General features: G+C 28.2%; 1 non-coding gene across 1 annotated transcript; it reads right to left on the bottom strand.

Moving 5' to 3' along the window:
- Positions 1–19,167: 19,167 nt before the first annotated feature.
- On the bottom strand, positions 19,168–19,274 carry LOC118752603. Its single transcript, XR_004994719.1, has one exon. It is a non-coding gene; the product is annotated as a U6 spliceosomal RNA (small nuclear RNA).
- Between the last annotated feature and the right edge of the window lie 925 nt (positions 19,275–20,199).

Here is a 20,199-nt window from a genome sequence, read left to right as displayed (position 1 = left end):
CTAAATGATCTTCTTCTGACTTTTTTTTGCATCACTTCTCTTGGTTGATTCCTTAACGCCTCTGGCATCAGATTGGTAGGATATTCAGGGTACGCCAGGAGGCTGTGTTGTGTGGGCTCTTTCACAAACCGTTTGAAAGCGGCTTGAAGTGACGAAGATGAAATTCAAATATGCCGAACGCTTTCCATTGAGTGCAAGTATATAATTTTGCTCACTAAAATTTGAATCGATTAATGAGCAACAGCTCTATGCGATGGGCCAATTTCCTTGAGAGAACTTGATAAAAATTTTTTAGAAGTTTTTCGCTTTTATTTGCAAAATTAGATTTTTTTCACTTTGAGCACTTAGAAGATGCTAATCCACCAGTTGTGTTCGGACCTAATTTAATTGCCCTTCGTGGGTTTTTTATGTCTATTTGATTGATAACAATTACTATTTGACCACTACTGTTTGTTGGTAAAACGCAAGGGACCTTATCATATTTAAAGAAAGAGAGTATCCACTTAAATTAGAAAACGCCTCGAAAGATTCAAAAACGTAAAAGCGTTGACTGCACTGTTGGAATGTCTATGAAAAGTATTTCCTTGTTTGCAGCTCGCGAACTTTTTGTGTTCAGGCGAACAGCTAAATGTGGCAGACATTTTAGCTTTTGAGAAAAAAAATGCATTGAAATTTCAGAGGAAATTTTAAAAAAAGATGAGAAACACTAAAAAACCACATTACGCAGATTTTCTATAGGTTTTTCAATGAATATAGGTTTCGTTAAGTAGCTCGATGGTTTATTTGATTATTCTTAAGTTTGTTTTCCTGTGCTGGTTAAAATTTTATGTCGCCTTACATACATACATATGTGCATGCATATGTATGTTTGCTCATAACTTTCTGGAAAATAACAAAAAATGCACACAAACAGCTGAACGAAATAAAATAGAATAGCCAAATAGTGCTTGCTATATGCGTACATTTAAACAAGATTTTTATATATTTGTAAACGAAAGTAAAAACAAGGCACCGTAACAATGCTACCTTCATAATTTAATAAAAAAATGTACATATGAACATATACATAAATACATACATGCCTACCATACATATATGTACGAATGCATGTAAATAACGAGTAATATATATTTTCAATATTTAAACCTATTCTATATAACGGCTTAGGAAAGCTATGATTAAAATCTTAAACACTATTTTTAATATTGACATGCAAAATATTTGCCACATAAAAATATTTATAGGAAGCGCGCTCTGCGAGCCATTTGCTTTAGCAGTAATTAATAGAAAGTAGCTTCTTCTATACACACTAATGTAAAAATAAACAAAATAAATGTCTAGAAATATGTACGTTATGCTATAATTTTTATGAACTTCAACATATACAGGGTGATATAATTCTAATTATGCTAATTAATTTAATGTTTATTGCAATTATGTTTATTATTATCATTACTATTACTGTTAATATTAAATACGTATGCATACATTTTATTATCAATTTTGTTTATTAAAAAAAAAAAGTTAAAGCTTTTAAACTTATTTCGGCTTAATTTAAAATAATTGTGAATTTTATTAAAAAAACACTTGCGCGCCATGCATACATACAGATGTAAATGCCTGTACATAAATTAGGGCGCATCACTCTTCATACAAAAAAAAAAAAAAAATGTTGCAGTTTTTTATCGGAAATATAATATTTGGAATGTTTAAAGACTTCCGCCAAAATATTTGGAAAAAATATTAAGACTTACGAGAGCTAGACCTATTTGAAAATACCTCCTAAATTCGAGTGTCTAATAAATAAAATCAGTTTTAAAAAATATTTTCTTCTAAAGAATCATCTCTGCTGATATAACAGTTTAAGCTTACAAGGTCCTCATAAAAAGGCTTAAAAATTTTATTAATGAAATCAAAATAATGAGATTTTTGGAAGTATTTTAAAGTAGGTCTAGCTCACGTAAATCATAATATTTTTCCGAAATACATATTTTGGCGGACATTTTAAAAAATAATACCTTTTTTAATACCGGTGGAAAAACCGCCACTTGTTTTGCTGATACACCCTTATGTACATATGTATACATTTGTATTTGGCTGATGAATAATTTTGTTTGGGAAAATTTCTATGCAAAAAGAAAAAAAAAGGAATTTTTCTTGCTCAAATTCAACTGTAAATTGTAATAATTATAAAATGTAAATTGCGAAAGAAAAAAGAAGCTTACTGCAACAGAAAATTACGAAAAATAATTAAAACTTTGCAGCGGATCATAACAAATAGATTTTGAAAATTATAAAAAAGACTTTTAGGCATACACAACTAATATGAAAACTTCGCAAGAAAAATCAAAATTAAGTAATACAACTAAAAATATTTTTTATGCGCAAATGTAATGCTGTAGGAGTGAAGTTGTAGCAAAAAAAAATTAAACAAATTATTAAACAGCAGAGCCCAAGCCTCTATACAATAAAGTGGTGAAGTTTAATTTTTTGACATTCGACTGATTCAGCAAAAATATAAAAGGCAAATATTTCAAATAAGACAGTGTCAAATCTTTCAAACTAGTTTCATTACTTCATCTGGCCTAATTCGATTTTGAAAATGTGGTAACTTCAGATGGTAGGCTGTTGTTGTTGTAATACTATACAAATTCCCCTACGAGTTTTTGGGGAATGATGCTGGTCGTTCCGGTAACGTAGACCTGACTGACCTTATAATCGACTTTCACGCTTGCTGTATAATCGAGTTAAAATTTTGAGTTAGAATTTATTATTTAAATTTTTTTTTAATTATCTATATTTTTCGAGTTAAAATTCTGTGCTGTTCCTTTTTATAGATATTTTTTTTTATAGTTCGATTTTAGGTGAAGAAAAAAATTAATTTGGAATGTTTATTTTAAAGTATGTTCAATAAATTTAATAAGTAAATTTGCAATATACTTTTTAATCTACGCAATTTTATTATTTTAGAAAATTCAGTTCTGCATAGATGTTTTTATATTTTTTTTTTAATTTCCACGTTAAAATTTTTATTCATATTCGGCTTGTAATTAAAAAATTTCAACTGCAATAAATTTTTGGTTATAATTAGTAAGGAATTACTGAAAATTTTTTTTTTGATTTTTTTTTTGTAATATGTTTCACTTGTTTTTTTTTACTTTTGATTTGAAAACTTTGCTCAGTAATTTTTTTTCGTATGTATTTTGGTTTACACTTTTATTTGCACAAATTTAAAAATGAAACAACACTATACAACTTTTAAATTGCCATAGAATTCAGTTTTAAATCCGATTCATGCAAGCAAGATCACACAATTTTTGACGATTTTAAAAAGTCTATAAAATGTTAAGCTTTACAGGCATAATTTCTTCGTGTAAAGCTACAACTGTGCAATTTTAAATTATTTGATTCAAATTAAATTTATTTTATTATTTACTTTTATAAAATTTGTTTTTAATAATTATTTTTTAAATTTCAGATGGTAGGCTGCCGCGAAATTTTTGTTAGACTCGCAATGTGTTTATTTTGTTTTCAGCTTTTTTTTTTATTATGAAAGCATAATTTTATTACAAAAATCATATTCTTAATCTCAATTTTGTGAGAATTGAAAAGTTGTGCAATTTTAATTTGGCTAATTTTATTATTCTGGTTTAATTCTAGTTTCGTTTTATTTAAATTCTTTTTTCTGCCAAATATGTATTTGACAACCTTTCGACGCTGGCTTTACAAATCAAAATTTTTTAGCTGAATATAAAATTAAAATTAAAAAAGGAACTACAACGCATGTATTTTTTGATAGAAATCGTGGGAAAGATTATAATTTTTTTTTTGTTGTTAAATCCAAAAAGATTTGAAAATATCAAAAACAAAAGCTATTCTCTTGACTAGGCGATTGCATTTCTTCTGCAAAAATTTTTATTTTTAAGTTTAATTATGCTGAAGAACAAATAGCTTCAGAAATTAAATAATAATAATATAATTTTAAAAATTTTTCCCTTATAATCAGACGCAAAATTCTGTATCGGTAGAGGCTAGTTGGTATTTTTTTCGATTTTTACTACTTCAAGTCAAGAAAATTTTTTAAGTTCTTTACTTTTAAAAATCTTTTCTTAAAACAAGTTTAATTTTTTATTTAAAAAATATTCATTTTTATTTTTTTTTTAGTTTTTATACTTTTAATTTAATTAATATTTGATTTTGTTTGATTTTTTTTATAAATTTTTTTTAGTCCTCAAATTATTTGAATTTGAATTTCTTTTAATAACTAAAAAGAAGTTCTTTTGGTCCGCGTAAGTGAGCAATCGAAACCATCTAAAGTATTGCCACATAACATAAAAAGAAATTCTAATTTCTCTAAGGTTTTATAAAGCCTGTCTTAAAAAAACAGCAAACAATAAAATATCTAATAATTTTCAACTCTTGTAATTAGTATGCCAATAAATAAAAAAAAGTCGATGCTATACTAAAAACCAAATATTCAATCAACCAACCAAACATACAACAAAAAAAAACAACAAACAATGATAACGGGTTTCATGTTAAGCTTAATAATTAGATTAAGAAAACGAAAAAAAAATATTTTTTATTCCCTTATTGTAAAATATTACGTACATAAATATATATACTTTAAATTTATATGCATAAACATATACACGAGTACATACATACACTATTATATACATAAATAGTAATTTAATACATATTTAGTAATTTAATGCAAAAAAGAATTGTGGAAAGAAATAACTTAAAAATATCAAAGAAAAAAAAACAACTTGAATTCTTTTGAGTTTTATTGATTTTATTGTTTTTATTTGGTGCCTTTATGTATTTCTATTGCTGCTTTCCACTTTCAGTTGGTTTTAAGTTGTGCTTTGTAATACTTTTTCTCTGTAGTATTTTTTTAATCTTCATATTTATGTATATGTGGAGGTTTTCTTAGTTCGCTTAAAAAAGAAAGAGACCTTAACCTTTACTATATTCATGTACGCATATTTTTAGTTCTACCTTCGGCTAACACAAATTTTTGATTTAAGCACAAAAATGTATGTGAAGTAAAGGCTTGTGGTTATAAATATTGACCATAAAATTTGTCCTACGTATTTTGCCTCCTCTTTAACCTTCGCCAAGAGATTTTTAATCTAGGCAGGCGATTTAGTTGAAGGCCTTTTTTTGCTAGCAACGTCTTTTCACTGCATTGACGGCAAATGCCATTGAATTCGATATAGTGAAAACAAGTCGTAAGTCCTGGCTTTCTGAAAGCTATTATGAATTTGAAAGGAATTCCTACTATTTTAATAGGGTTTGGGTATTATTTTTTTTTTTGTCACTAATAACAATAATATTTTGGCGCTTACAATTTAGCTTAGTGCTTGGCCTTGCTTCTTCTCCAATTTGTGGTGTGGGTTTTGATGTTTTTATACAAATGGATTTTGTGAGATAGTTTTTTCATGGCAGAAATACACTCAGAGGTTTGCCGTTGCCTGCCGAGGGGCAACCGTTGTTAGAAAAATAAAATAAAATTTATAATTTAGATGTTGCCGGGGGCAGGGATATAACCCAGGCCCTACGGAGTGGTAGTACGCACCTCTAACCACTCAGGCACAGCGGCCGCTTAAAAAAAAACACACATCTTAAGCTGGGATCACACGATTTGTACATTTGGCTAAAAATTTGTCAAATTCATAGACAAATCATGTGAACGCTAAATTACATTTGTCATTTATCAGAAAAAAAATATTTGCCTTCTTGTGGCAAATGAAAAACAACCCTGGTGGCCAAATCGTATGAACGCAATGCTGCTACATAAGCCAAATAAAAATTATGGAAATGACCAAATATCTGATTTGCCACTTGATGACAAATGCTAGCGACAAATATACAAATATTGTTGAGCGGTATTGCCATTTCGTGCTTGTGAACCTTTGTATTTTCCAATTTTGGTAAAATTTTAATATTTAATATAATATTCGTATCCGAAAACTACCGAAAAATGTCACGTTATTTGAAAACCAAAATTTTAAAATATTTGCTCAAACTGAACGTTTGAAAACATGTACATATACATACGTATTCGACAGTAGCTGAGTGTGCAGAGAAGCGTGCGACTATTTGTAACCTTCATGCGGTCCCAGGTTCTTATGCCGACAGACGAACATATTAAAAGTATAATTGATTTCTGAGTATAATTAACTATGATAAAGCATATTTGAAGTTCAGAATGAAAAATTTCAGAAAACCAACCGGAAAAGTATTCGTTTCACAACCCTTCGTGGCACTTTACTATTCACCTTTCTTTCAGTTTTCGGATCTCTCCGCAGTTTTTGCTGGCTATACACATATACATGCATGCATATCGTCGTATAAAGTACAAAACCGCGTATCGTCATTCTGCAAAATCGCGTAACTGACATTTGCTGCCAAAAATTGGATTTGCTTACAGAAGCTGTTGGCTCAATCCTTATCCATTCGTCCTGAAATATACTATCCAGAAATGCGATTGCTTTATAAAAAAGAGAACCATTTTGAAATATGAGTGTTTTTACTATATAGATAATAATTTATACAACCTCACATAGGCGGCTTTGCATTTTGTTGATACGCGGTTTTGTACTTCAAACGACGATATACAGATTATTAAAGACGATCTAATTTACATTGTGTGACAAAAAAAATGTATATAGTTTTTTCGAGGTTCACACTTGTTGTAGGTCTATTCAAGCAGTAAAATCTGCATACTGAGAATTTTAAATACACCCTCAAAATATGGGCTTAAGGTCAAAAACCACGTTTTTCAAAGGGTGACGCACAGGTATACTTGCTCGTAACTTTATTTCTGTTTACCCGGTGAAAAATACATATTTATGTATGTGATTCAAGATAAGACATTTCGCTGCTTAAACAAATAAATTGATAATTTATCTTAAGAAATGGCAAAGGAATCAGTGATCGGACTTAAAAAAAAGTGTGGTAGAATCTAAAAAAAATGTGGTAGATTTCAAAAAATGTGGTAGATCTCAGATTTTGGATCAAACTTTGTACAAAAATTAAAAAAAATCTGCAAGGTTTCTCCTAAATTGCAAACATTTTAATTAGAATCTAAAACAAAATTAATTTTAGTATAATAAAGTGCAAGATTGAAGTTGATAAAATTGCGTAGGTTTTGGCAATTTTTTCCTTGATAGTTTCGAACATATTTTGAAAGATTTCTGCAACCTTGCAGAGTGCTGCCAGCTTTTCTTTTTATCACATCACGATGTAGCAAGCAAATGTGGCTCGTTCCAGAAATGCTGCTTGGGATTTGCCGATTTTGACAATTCTCAAGTAAAAGTAAACAACGCTTTAGAAATTTGAGATGCACTGAAATTTGCTAATGCTTTCACAAAATCGCCGGTTTTTATCATTTTCGCTATTAATTCTTTTTATAAATCATATATTTTGCAATTTAACACAATAAAACCATGTTTGATGTCGAAAAATTGAATATTGAGAAAATTTACTATTTTACAGTTTATTTTATCCTCCCATTCTGCCTGTTGTTAGTGTTTAGTGTTGGACAATTTTTGCTCTTAAAATTAAGGAAATTATGTTGAGCAAAAATAAAACTACTCAAAAACGCGAATATGTGGTAGATTTCAGACCTCGTGTGGTAGGTGTGCTCAAAAAAGTGGCAGATCTACAACAATGTGGTAAAAGTCCGATCACTGAAAGGAATCTTACAGAGTATATCGATGGCTGAGTGGAAGATCGACCTATCTCGGCAACCAGTTTGAAAACGCCCTATCTCAGAAAATTTTTTAACAACGCGCTATCTCAGAAAACTTTTCAAGAACGCCCTACTTCAGAATTTTTGTACTGGCTTCCGAGATAAGTCGATCTTCATGTCAGCCATCGATATGCAAAATTAAAATTATTAAAATTTTTTCATTTTAAATTACGACTTGTCCGACTATTTTGTTAACTAGTATACATACATAGGGTGCCCATTCTCAAGACAAATTAACCATTTATAAATGGTTGTAAACAACGAAATGTTTTCTCTTAAATGCCATATGTAAGTATTTTTCATCGGGCAAACAGAAATAAAGTTACGAGAGCAAGTATATGCTTCAACCTATGAAAAACGCGTTTTTTACCTTCAGCCCAGATTTTGAGAGTGTATTCAAAATTCTGAGTACATGTGCGTATATATTATTTTTGTTTATTTCACTTCAAATCTCACGAAATCATAAATGCAAAAGTATGGTTGACACCGGATCAGCTGTTTAAGTATTTATGACCAAATGGTTAAATCGTGTGAATGAATTTGGACAATATTTGTCACTTTACTGCAGTGCGCAAATGTGTGCCAAATCATTTGGATCTTTGGCAGCCAAATCGTCTGATCGCTAAACAAATCATTTGTACATTGCTATCCAAATGCGCAAATGTGGACAAATCTAAATTTGGCATTTTGTGTACAAATGTACAAATCGTGTGATCCCTGCTTTAGAGGGCTACATCTTCGTTTCTTTTTTATGTTTTAGAAATACATACATATATTTTTGAAGTTGATTGTTTAGTATTAACTTTCTTAAAACAAATTGTGATTGAAAATTTTAGTACAAAAGATTATTTATAAAGTTCTTTGAAGAGTAATATTTTGGCAATTTTCAGTAACATTTCCCTTTAATAAGTCTATAAATATATTTATTGATTCAGTGTCAAGTCTATAAATATATTTATTGATTCAGTGTAGAGCGTCAAAAATTGCGTGTAGTTATAAAGTTGGACATATTTGATTGACGCTTGGTACTCGCGAGGTCAACTTTCAAATTCTGATCTAGATTCCGGGCTAAGGGAACTTGGGATTCTAGAGCTCGCTACGCTATATCTGAAAAGAAAAATTTTTCTAAATGGATGTGCCTAAAAATATGCAACCTAAACGTCGAAGAGATGTAACAGGGAATAAAATGCATGAGGAAACCTAAAGATTATCTGTAGATGTTTGCATATTTTGGGCAAAATGTTTTTATGAAAAATTACTGTGTCTTAAATATTTTCAAAAAAAATTTACTCGGCATTCGAAATTTAGCGTGTACAGAATAGAAAGGCGCATATTTTCTAAACAACGTCAGCTACTAGCTATGACTCAAAAGTTTTAGCAGTTTTATTAGAGGTGGATTCTAATATATCCCTTGGTGCTGGAGGGACACTACAGTATTTAGCGCAAAGAGCGTTTAAAATAATCAATCAGTTATAGAAGTTACCTATGTAGAGGAAGCTACAAATCCCCTCCAAAAATGCACTTATCATCGGGAAACAACCCAGGCAGCAAAGAAACTACGTTTTCGTCGATAGTGCATTTTTCGTATCCCAAAAACTGTTTAGAAAATTACTTAAGTTTTCGTGAACTTTTCGAGCTTTGAAAACTCCGAAAATGTCATGTTTTTTGCAAACAATAATTTTAAAATAGTTTTTCCAACTGAAAAATTTAAAACAGGTATAGTAGCGCGATACCGTTCGTTAGCTTCCGAAAGGTGTCAGGTTCGAATACCGTCAGACGCAATACCTAAAAATTATATAAAAAGTATTTATTCAAATTTATAGATTTTATTTGGCGTATGAAAAAACATCTGTGAAGTTCAGAATGAACGCGTTTTCAACGAAAAATTTAATCAGAAAAACAACCGCAAACGTATCTGATTCACTAAAATTTTCAGTACTTTTGGAGACACACATATATATAATATTAAACTGATTGTGCAAATCTTACTTAAATATTTTAACTTTCAAAGTTGTTCTATATAAGGTGCATTTAAAAGGCCTTCGTAAATTATTTAATAAATTATCAGGATATATATAAAATATTTTTCGAGTTTTTCAGTTCTTTGTTGTTATTTCTCGTCATGGCGAAATTTGTGTTCCTCTGATTGTTATTTATTATGTAACGCTTTGTGTTCAAATTGATATAAATATTAGTTGATTAATAATTTTTTGGCTTAAATAATAAATGTACAAATAAATAAATGTGCTATAATTCTTTGTAATAAGTTTAAATAAGATCATTTTCCTAATTGCTATAAAATTAAGGTAACAACTTTTTCAAAATAACAATAACGCTATACCCTGGCAGGAACATCACAACTCCGAATTGAATCGTCCCGAGCAAATCATCCAAAGTGTATCATCCCTGTGCACATATTTTCCTCATCACAAATTGAGGAATGGTCGTTTCAGAAAAATGTAGTCTTTCAGCGTTAATTTTTGATGAGTATTTTTGAAAAAATTATAAAGGTAATTTACACTTGTAATTCGGATGATTCTTCAAAGATCTAAGATTAATATAAGAAAGTGACAAATGTAAATGAGCAAGGAAAACGGGATGCACGCTATTGAAGGAATCTACCGAGCTACGATAGAGTTATTCACAAAAGCAAGATGCTCAGTGTGAACACAACCTATTTCTGACGGTATACGCCATTATAAAATTCAGCTCACTAAACCAGATCAGCAGTGAAATTCTGACAAATTTAGCAATAGCGAATGCGGAAATCCGGCTGCAGCTATAATTTTGCTAATAAGTCGTGCGCCTGGAAGTATGCATCATTTTGGCTTGAGAAAATGTTCAACTTTATTCCGTAAAAAAATCTCCTGATGCCGGATTCCCACTGGACATTAAATTTTAATTGAAATTAAGTACACAAAATGTGAATGGTCGGTGATATATTTTTTTTTTTAATGTACTATTATGTAAGAATATTTATTTTTTGTGAAATTACCATATAATTTAGGTACAAAGCGAATTTATTTGTGTTAAGAAGCATATACAAAATTTGAAAATTTTGGAGCATAATAAAATATTTGATATTATAAGTGCGGGATGGCAAATTTATATTAAAAAAATATCAGAAAATAAGTAAACTTAAGTTAAAAGCGAGCAAAAAAATGTCACATTTCAATAAAGTTGAGATTTAATGGCTTAGGATTTTCAAATTTACTCAAATTAGATTTACGTTTAAGAAATTAAGAAATCAACACAAGACGATTATAGAATATGCAGAATTGGAAAGAAAATGAAAGCAATGGAGCAAAAAGCGAGTGGCGAAAACTGTGAGAGATGGCAAAAATTGCCGAGCATTGACACAAATTAAAAAAAAATGTAAAGTGATAAGAATTTTCAAATTCGAGAATTGAAAATTGGAGGCTACACAAGGCAGGTAAATTGATTTGAATAAGGAAAAATTTGGAAGAAAAGAAAACTAATTGTAAATATGAAATATTCTTAAATATAGCGATGATGCAAGCACTTATACATACATAAGAGGTTATATGTATGGTAATGTAAAAATTGAAATGGCCCTATTCATACTACAACTAAAATTTGCAACTAAAGTACAAGTTAAAAACTAAACGATAATTGAAAATCAACTAAAAATTTGTTAAATTTTTTTAAAATAAATATGTAAGTAAAGAGTAAAATTTTAGTTTAAACCCCGGTAAACAGCTTTTAAGGGCGATATAAAAATTCATACACTTATAAAAAAAAAATTATTTTTTAGTTATTATTCAACCGCAGAGCATCTTTTGTGGAATTAAAAATTATTTCAAATCAGTTCTAATATTACAAAGGAATCACTGGAAAAAGCCAATATGTAACAACTTTAATCCTTACCTGCTGCATAAAAAATATAAAACATATGGATATTGTTTCCTACAAAAAACAAAAAAAAATCCTAAATGCGGCATATAGTATGCAGTTAACCATAGAACATACAGTTCTCTTCAACTTCACAAGAGATTGTTTTGACAGAGGTAAGTTCATTTATTATTCCTATATGGAGAAGCTGGAATACTAGCTCCAGCTAGCCCCTTTCCCCAGAGATGATATGAAAAAGTTAGTTGTTTTCGAAAAGAAATTTAAAGCTGCGCGTTGTAGAAACATATACGAGTACAGTAGATCGTACTAGAAAAAAATGTCGCCGTACACCCCTGAGTTAAAAAAAAATGTTTTTTTTTTGCCGAACGTAGACGTTTTTCGACATACGGTATTTACACATGGATCTTGATGAAATAAAAAATAGGTGTCTTCTTTTTTTCGATAAAGAATGTAAAAAAAATATTCGACACAAAAAAAAAAAGATTGAGATGAGAATTTTATATAGAACGGCCCTATATATAAAAAAAAATATCAGATCATGTTGGGACAAATAATAATAAAATAAAATTGGGAAAAACGTTGAGTGCTAAATAGCTTTTTCTCAACTTCAGAAGAAATAGGAACGCCACAAATTACCCTGCACATTGAATTATTCTTTCATAATATTGGGTCCAGAAAAAAAAATTCTATAATTGTTTACATTACTGCATACCGGAAGCCTTGAAAAAAAAAGAATTTATTTATTGAACCAAGCTATTCTTAACCCTCTCATGCGCGAATTAAATTGGTTAGGGCTAAAACTTTTTTAATGACATAAATATTATGGTTGGTTGAGCTTTAAATATGAACTAATATATCTTTCAAACGTCTATGGTTTCTGGTTTGACCATTGTGGAATTTTGCTTAAAAATGTTTAACAAGTTTTCTAACAAAAACTAAAATGAACGTTTACGATTTGACGGTGTCAGTCTATTTTCTTTGACAAATTTTATATCCTTAACCCTTATGTTTAAAACAAATTTAGATTTTTAACTGTATTTTTTAAATGTTGCAGAACCATTTTTAGCAACATTTATGTTGCGGACAAGTAGTCATAATGAAAAGTCTTTAAAAACTGATTTATTCCATAATTGTGACATGAAATTCAGTTTTTGGCTTAACAATATTCTAAAGTGTCATTCAAAACAGACCGTTAGGAAATATATTGCAAACCACAAGATTTATAAACCAAAATGTCAATATTGTCTATAGGCAACATCGGGCATGAAAGCGTTAATGCCATTTAATAAGATCTACAATTTAAATTGTCTACAAAAAAGGCCCCTAAGCCCACAAATACGTCATTCTACAAATTTAAATTATAAAAATTCACTCACTATTTTGGAGATTACCTACCCTGCCCTGCATAAAGAACTTTTATTCCATGATAATGTAGCCAGCAACAATGTTGATAGCAACATGTAACTTCAACAGCATGCTGGGGGAAACCCAAAAACTTTTTTCCTTACAAATTTTCATGTGATTATAATTTGAACCAAGCACGTAAGTTCCTCAAAAAATTATAGTAAAGAGTAATGCATATATATTAATAACAAATTTGTAAAAGACTTGTACTCATAAAATACTTATAGATGTAGATTTACTACCTAAAAAGTACATATGTATTAAATTACTACAAAAAAATTTTCAGCAGAAGAAATGTATGTATGAGTGGTAAAAGAAAAAGAAACTTGAAAAATTTTTTAAACGTTAAATGTGCTTTAAATAAATGTGCTTCATTTATACAAATTTCGAAAAAGAGCAAAGTAAGCCAAGAATATTAAAAACATAAGGAATTTAATTAGGTATAAGGAGTAAAAAGTCCAAATAGAGCAGTTAAAATGAAAGCAACAACAACAATAACCAACCAAGAAAACAAAACAAATAACAACCCAAAAAAAAAAAAATATGTGAGCGAAAAGAACTACCTCAGTAAAATTCTATAAAAACGAAACATTTATACAAAAATGAGTGACCTACCCATGTACTGTTATGGGTTAAGGAAAAAAAATATGAGAAATATTTATTTTAAAATTGAAATAAATATGTAAATAAAAAGTGAGTTAAACTGCAGCAGAGGAGAAAAATGTCGAACAAACGAATTGAAGTATTTAGATATAAGTATATTTTACTTATTGTGAGCTTGGCAAGTTTATAAGTATATAACTCATAGATATCTATAATGAGCTGGAATCGTATGAAGAACGCTTAAGTTATTCTCCAACAAGGCTTCATTAAACAAAATTTAAGCAGTTTTTTAAAAATAACACTAGGGGTATTCACCAAATTGAGAAAGTGACCTGGCACTCGGGCAAATGTGTGCTCTTGTGCTCGAGTGCCTGGTCACTTGCTCAATTAAGTGAATACCGCTATTGTGCGCGAAATTCAGATTTAAGAAAATATGATTTTTAATTGAAGGTACAAAACAAAAGGCTTTAATTCTTTGTTTTTCGCACAAAATGAAATAAAATGCAGATAATTTTAAGGCGCTGTAATACTGGAAAAAGGAAAAACAGCTAAAAGATAAGAGACAAAAAACATTATTTAGGAGACAACAAATTTTTTGCAAACCAAAAGCCTGATGCATTATGTCCATTGTTGTACAAAAAATAAAACATATACATACAAACATACATATGTATGTATAAATAGCAAGCAGAAAAAACAATTTGCCAAAAAAAAAACAAATTGTAAGTTTAAGTACCTTATAGAGGGAAATAGAATTAATGATAATAAAAGAAGAAGGAAAATATTCGTGTGCATAACAAAAAATAAAAATAAAATATTTAACCCTTGGTACTAAAATCGTACGTATTAGAACTGAAGAACAAGTCTTACATTCATAAAATATGAAATAAATTTTTTTAATTACATATGTAAAAATTACTAAAATAAAACTATTATCTACTAATAAGTGAAAACAAAAAAAAAACGTTTAAGTGTTTTATCAAATATGGCTAACTTAAATATAAGAAAATATTTGTTTCCTAAATGACCAAAATCGAAAATTTATTTTGTTAAAAAAAAAAATCAGAAAATTATTCATCTTTAAATTTTGATTTGAATGAAAGCTAATAGCAAATTTTTTCTGACCACAAAATTTTATGCAAAACGACAGGTTCTTTAAAGGCAAAGTTTAACAATTGCAAAGAAAGCTTAGACATTTCTTTTGCAAAAACAATAAAACTATATATTTTTTTTTTAACTTCAAACTCAACATAAATATGTAGCCTTCGAGCTAGTCATTTACGTAATCATTATTTACTAAAATACCGAGAGAATTTTATTCCACAAAAATATTTCAGGAAAAATTTGGTGAAAACTTTTTTTTCGACATAAATTATTTCAGAAAATTTAATTTCTTTAAAATTTCTCAACAGAAAGTTCTAAAAGAGATTTTAAGCCAAAAGTCAGACTGCGCTTTCTAAATTTAAAAAAAAAAAACCTTTGCCTAAAGTTCCATCGGTTTGCAAAGATAGGGGGAGTTGAAAAAATTTATTTTATTTCATTTATTTTAAATTAAATTTACTTTGTTGTATTTTATTTTATGAACTTAATTTATTATAAAAATATCATTAATAGATATATTTTTATTTAATTTATGCAATTTTATTTAATTTTGTTAAATATTTTTTTGTTTTCTTTTATTTACTTTAATATGAAAAGTTAATATAAAATTTAAATTTTCATTTATGTATGTATACATATTTATGTATACTAAATACATTAGAATTTATTATAACAAATTAAATAAAGTTGCATTAATAAAAAATTATTTTTCGTTGTTTTATATTTTATTATTTTATTTTACTTAGTTCTACTTATAACTAATTAATAAATTATTTTATTAAACGAAACATTTATTTTCTAATTAATTTTGTTTAATTTTTTCATTTACTTTTTACTTATTTACTTTGTTTTTTTATTATAAATTTACATTTTAATTTCTTATAATAATTTAATAAAGTTCCATTAGTTAAAAATTCCTTTTTATTTACTTTTCTTTGTTATAATAAATTAATAAAATATTTCCCTAATTGAAAAATGTATTTCGTCACCTGAAATGCAAAAAGACGTAACAACATCGCAAATGAAATGGACTAATATTTTGATTTTTTTTCATAAAATGATGTTTGGATTCGTTTTTCGATGAATTCTATCATATGTTTGTTACGTCTTTTTGCATTTCAGGTGACGACTTGTTTTTAAATAATTATGATTAATGTTTTTATTTTATCTATTTTATATTCTTTTGGTTTTTTATAATTTTTTCTTAATCTTTAAAGAAGTTAAATGCACATTTTATATTATTTTAATTTAAGTATATAGTTGATTTTATTTTATTTCACACATATTTTTTATGTAAATTAAAAATCATTAATAAAACTAAAAAGCGGTTTTTAATATTTTATTTAAAATTTTATTTTGAACGATTTGTTTATTTAATTTAATATTATTTTTATTTATTAAACATTTCAAACCTATTTCAATGCTTTGAGAGAGCCACTAAACTTCTTTTTTAAAAGATTTGAACGAAACATTTGTACGCAATGATTATCAACGAACTTCAAATGTTTTTAAAAAATTAATTTGAAATACTTCATTTTGAAACAGAAATTTTTAGAAATTAAAAAAAGTAAAATAAATTTCACTATAAAATGTTTTGTGTGAAAAACTTAATGTATGTATATTCTTATTTTTCTATTAAAAAAAACTGTAAAATTGATGTTAGGTTTCGAAAGCAAGCAATTTGATGACAAAAACTGTGAGAAAAAATTCGAAACGAAAATTTTTTGTGAAGCAGTGGGTTAAAATCCAAATGCTATAAATAAAAACTGTGTTTAATTTCAGAAATAACAAACAACAGCAACAACTGTGTATAAAAAAGGACTAGTTGTCCAAAAAACCAATTATTTAAGAAATCAATATTTTAAGTATTACGCCCAATGCAGAACGAAGATTTTATTTGGACTGTACGAATTATGTTCAACAAATTTTTTTTCCAAAATTTGCTTGAGTTAATAATAAATAAGATCCGAATATTTAAGTTAATTTCAAAGTAAGGTCCAAATAAGCTCTTCTTAGAAATTGTGTAAGGAAAGGTGCATATTTTAAAAGTTTCCATTCAAAGTTATTTTCTATAAGATAATTTACAAAACGTTAGATGTCTTTAAAATTTAAAATTAAAAAGAAAACTAAAATTTTTTTAAAGAATTAAAAATTAAATGATAATGTTTATATAAGTACATTTGATAAGACATTAGGATATGTCCCAAAAATTAAAGTTAAAAAAAATTATCTTAAAATATGAAAAAGGTTTTAATCCATTAAGTGTAAGCATAATTAAGCGTCATATATGTATATCTATGTTAAACTTAGTATTTCATATTTCTATATGTATGGAAGCACAATAATTTATTACAAAAATTTTAAATGAAACAAATACCGTAACAAGGAATAAGCCAGCAGTAAAAAGCGAAATATGTAAAGTTTATAAACATATGTATGTGCAAATATACATGCAGTCATCTGCAAAATACATACATGCATACATATATAAATACATTCAAATACTAAAAACTAAGAAGTCCATTAAACACGAAGCCAAAAACCAATTGTTTTTCAATAAAATTTTTATGAAAACGAGCTACAAAAAAAAAATTGCTTACACCAATATTATATAAATAATAAATCACTGACATTTATACTTACAAATATACATACAAATATGAACATAAAATACATGCATATTATACATAAAACTTTCTAAGTGGAGCGGAAACATATAAAAATTCAAAATGTCACCATATTTGATGTATTCGATGTGCTACTGCGAATATATTGAATAAAAGAATGCATAAAAATTATAAAAAAATAATAAAAAATACAAATAAAACAAATTAAATGCATTTTTTCTTATTCACAAGAAAAGATAAAGGGGGCGTGAGTACCAGGTACTCATGAAATTTTATGTCTAAATGTCAATGTACGGCACGGCAAAGCATTATGCGATTTAGTTATCTATAGATATATGTACATTAGGACGGGTCATTTTTTTCTACATCATTCGTAGCAGATTTGGATGCTACATAAAATTCTATGGAAAAATGTCCTTTAGACCACAGTTCTAAAGTCAATATCCAGCCTGCGAAGATTTAAAAGAAGCTATTCTTAATTAATATGAAATTAATATAAATAATAAAATTAATATAATAAAATTAATATATTTCACTTGGTGGTTTGTTTGGTACGAAAAATTTATTTTTGATATATAGTTTTTATTTAAAAATCTGCAAAAAAGCGCTAGAAGGCAAATTATATGTACAGTATAGGTCAAATCAATAGCACCCTGATTTCAAAATGATATTGTTTGCCACTTGTGGCTATTTATTTATTTTTAGGAATTTGCAATTGAAATACAGTTAATTTTCTAACAAACACCAAGTTTAAAACTTTGTAGACAACTTTAAAAACTTCAAAAAATTTTCATCCAAATTTATATATTTTTTTTCTCATAGGTGTTCGAATTTTTTTAATTATACAGTTTTATAGCCAAAAATTCCGGCTTTTATATTTTTCGTGCTTAGGCCAGCAATAAAATTTTGTCTCTTGAACTGTCCATAAAACGACGCCATTGAATTTGCTGGTATTCCATAATGAGGCTGACACATCTGAACAAAAACCCATAACATTTTCCGAATAAAAAAAATGGAATGTACGATAGAACATCACTTTCGTACCCCAAGTTTTTTCGTTTTGATCTAGAAGCCAACACTTCTGCAGATTCTTTAGATATACCAGTTCACTTAACAAAGCATTTAAATTTTTTTTTACTCAAAATTTTTTATTTTTTTTACAGCAAAAAAGTAAAAAATATTTTTAGTGTGGCCAATGCGCACCCAAAAAAAAACCACTAACGATATCTTGATACCAACATTTAATTGTTGACCTGCGTTATGATCTATTTATCCTCTTTCATATAAGACAGCGGAAATTTTCTTCCTGTGCGAAAATTTGTTTGTAAAAAAATGTAAATTTCGAAAAAATTTTATGCCGGAACTGCCAAATCAAGTCCTAGTAAACTCGATGAAGTCTGATGAGGAGATTTGGTGATCTCCGAAAAGCAACTATAACTTCTACCAAAATATTTATTGGTGTTTTTCCACAAAAAGTTTCATAAATAACGACCACAAACTCAATAAAAAACTAAAAATAAATTTAATAAACAAATGTAAAACTTTATGAAAAAGTTTGCTAAAGTTTTACCAATAACGTTGGGAAATTTTTTACAAAATAATTGCAAAGTTAAAAAAAAATTAAAGAAAAACTTTTACAATAGGAGGCACACTAATAGCCAGTTTCCCGAAAGCAATCTAAGTAAAAAATTATTGTTTTACTTGAATTAAATTAAATTTCTGAAAAGACCAGCTGTAAATAAGTTACGAATTAAAAGTTGCAATTTTTCCAAAGCAAGTAAAAAGAAATTTTTACAAAAAAATGTGGAACGCTTCACGATTTTGCGTGTCATCCTTGCGCAGGGGCCATGCTAATCTTCTCTGTATCGTTCCAATTTTAGTATATGTTCTGCCGAAGCAAGAACAAGTACCAGTAAACTAACTTAGTACTTATAACCACAAACACACGAAAAAGCGTCTACGAATTACAATAAAACATTTGTGCCGAATAAAAACCTACACAACTTCCATGAAGCTATTCTGCTTTTAGCAACAACAATAACAACCACGCTTCAGCGATGCAGGCAGCTGGTGAGAACAGCTATAAATAGCAATGGGAATAGTTGTGCTGCTAATGAGTACAGAGTACAGGGTTGCTGTATATGTTTTAAATAATGAAGAATTAAATTTTTAGCTTGCTTATTTGATAGCCTGAAATATTTAAAATGAAGGGATTTCCAAAAGTTTTTGTTAATAAACATGAATCAAGTTAATGGAAAGAATGCACTAATGTAAGTATGTATGTAGGAACAAATTTCTTTTGTACATAAATATGTTTGTAAGTGCATATCGTAACTTAACTTAGAAGAAGGGGTGGCAGTCATTTCAGCATACTTAGCTCAACTTAGATTATGACACTCTGCATCAAAGGTACGACATGTGCATACATACATATGTATAATTTAATTTAATTTAATTTTCTTTTAATTTTTTACCTTTTGTTTCGTGATCAGGCAGAGTTCTTTTATTATTTCAAATAGTTTTGAATTCGAACATTTAATAGTGATGTGGTAAAGGCTACATCACAAGGGCAATAGTACCCACCAATAGGATCTTCATCTCCCTAGATGTACTTTTTTAGACTAGACTTGATTGATAGTATGTATGTAGGTACATTAGGGTGGTCCAAATGTATGTGGGAATTTCAATGCTCTCAGCTTCTGGGATTTCTCTTTATCGAAAAAACTATACCCTCGTTTTTAAAATGAAAAAAAAAAAAATGTAGAAGTAGCTCAAAGCGCTCAAAGTTTCCTATGTTTCTTATATGATGAAACAACTTTTATCCGCAGA

Source organism: Rhagoletis pomonella, unplaced genomic scaffold (genome assembly GCF_013731165.1).
Source record: "Rhagoletis pomonella isolate Grant_MI unplaced genomic scaffold, Rhpom_1.0 Rhpom_scaffold_00001, whole genome shotgun sequence".
Lineage (NCBI taxonomy): Eukaryota > Metazoa > Arthropoda > Insecta > Diptera > Tephritidae > Rhagoletis > Rhagoletis pomonella.
Note: the sequence above shows the minus strand (reverse complement) of the source record. Positions and strands in the feature narration are given on the sequence as shown.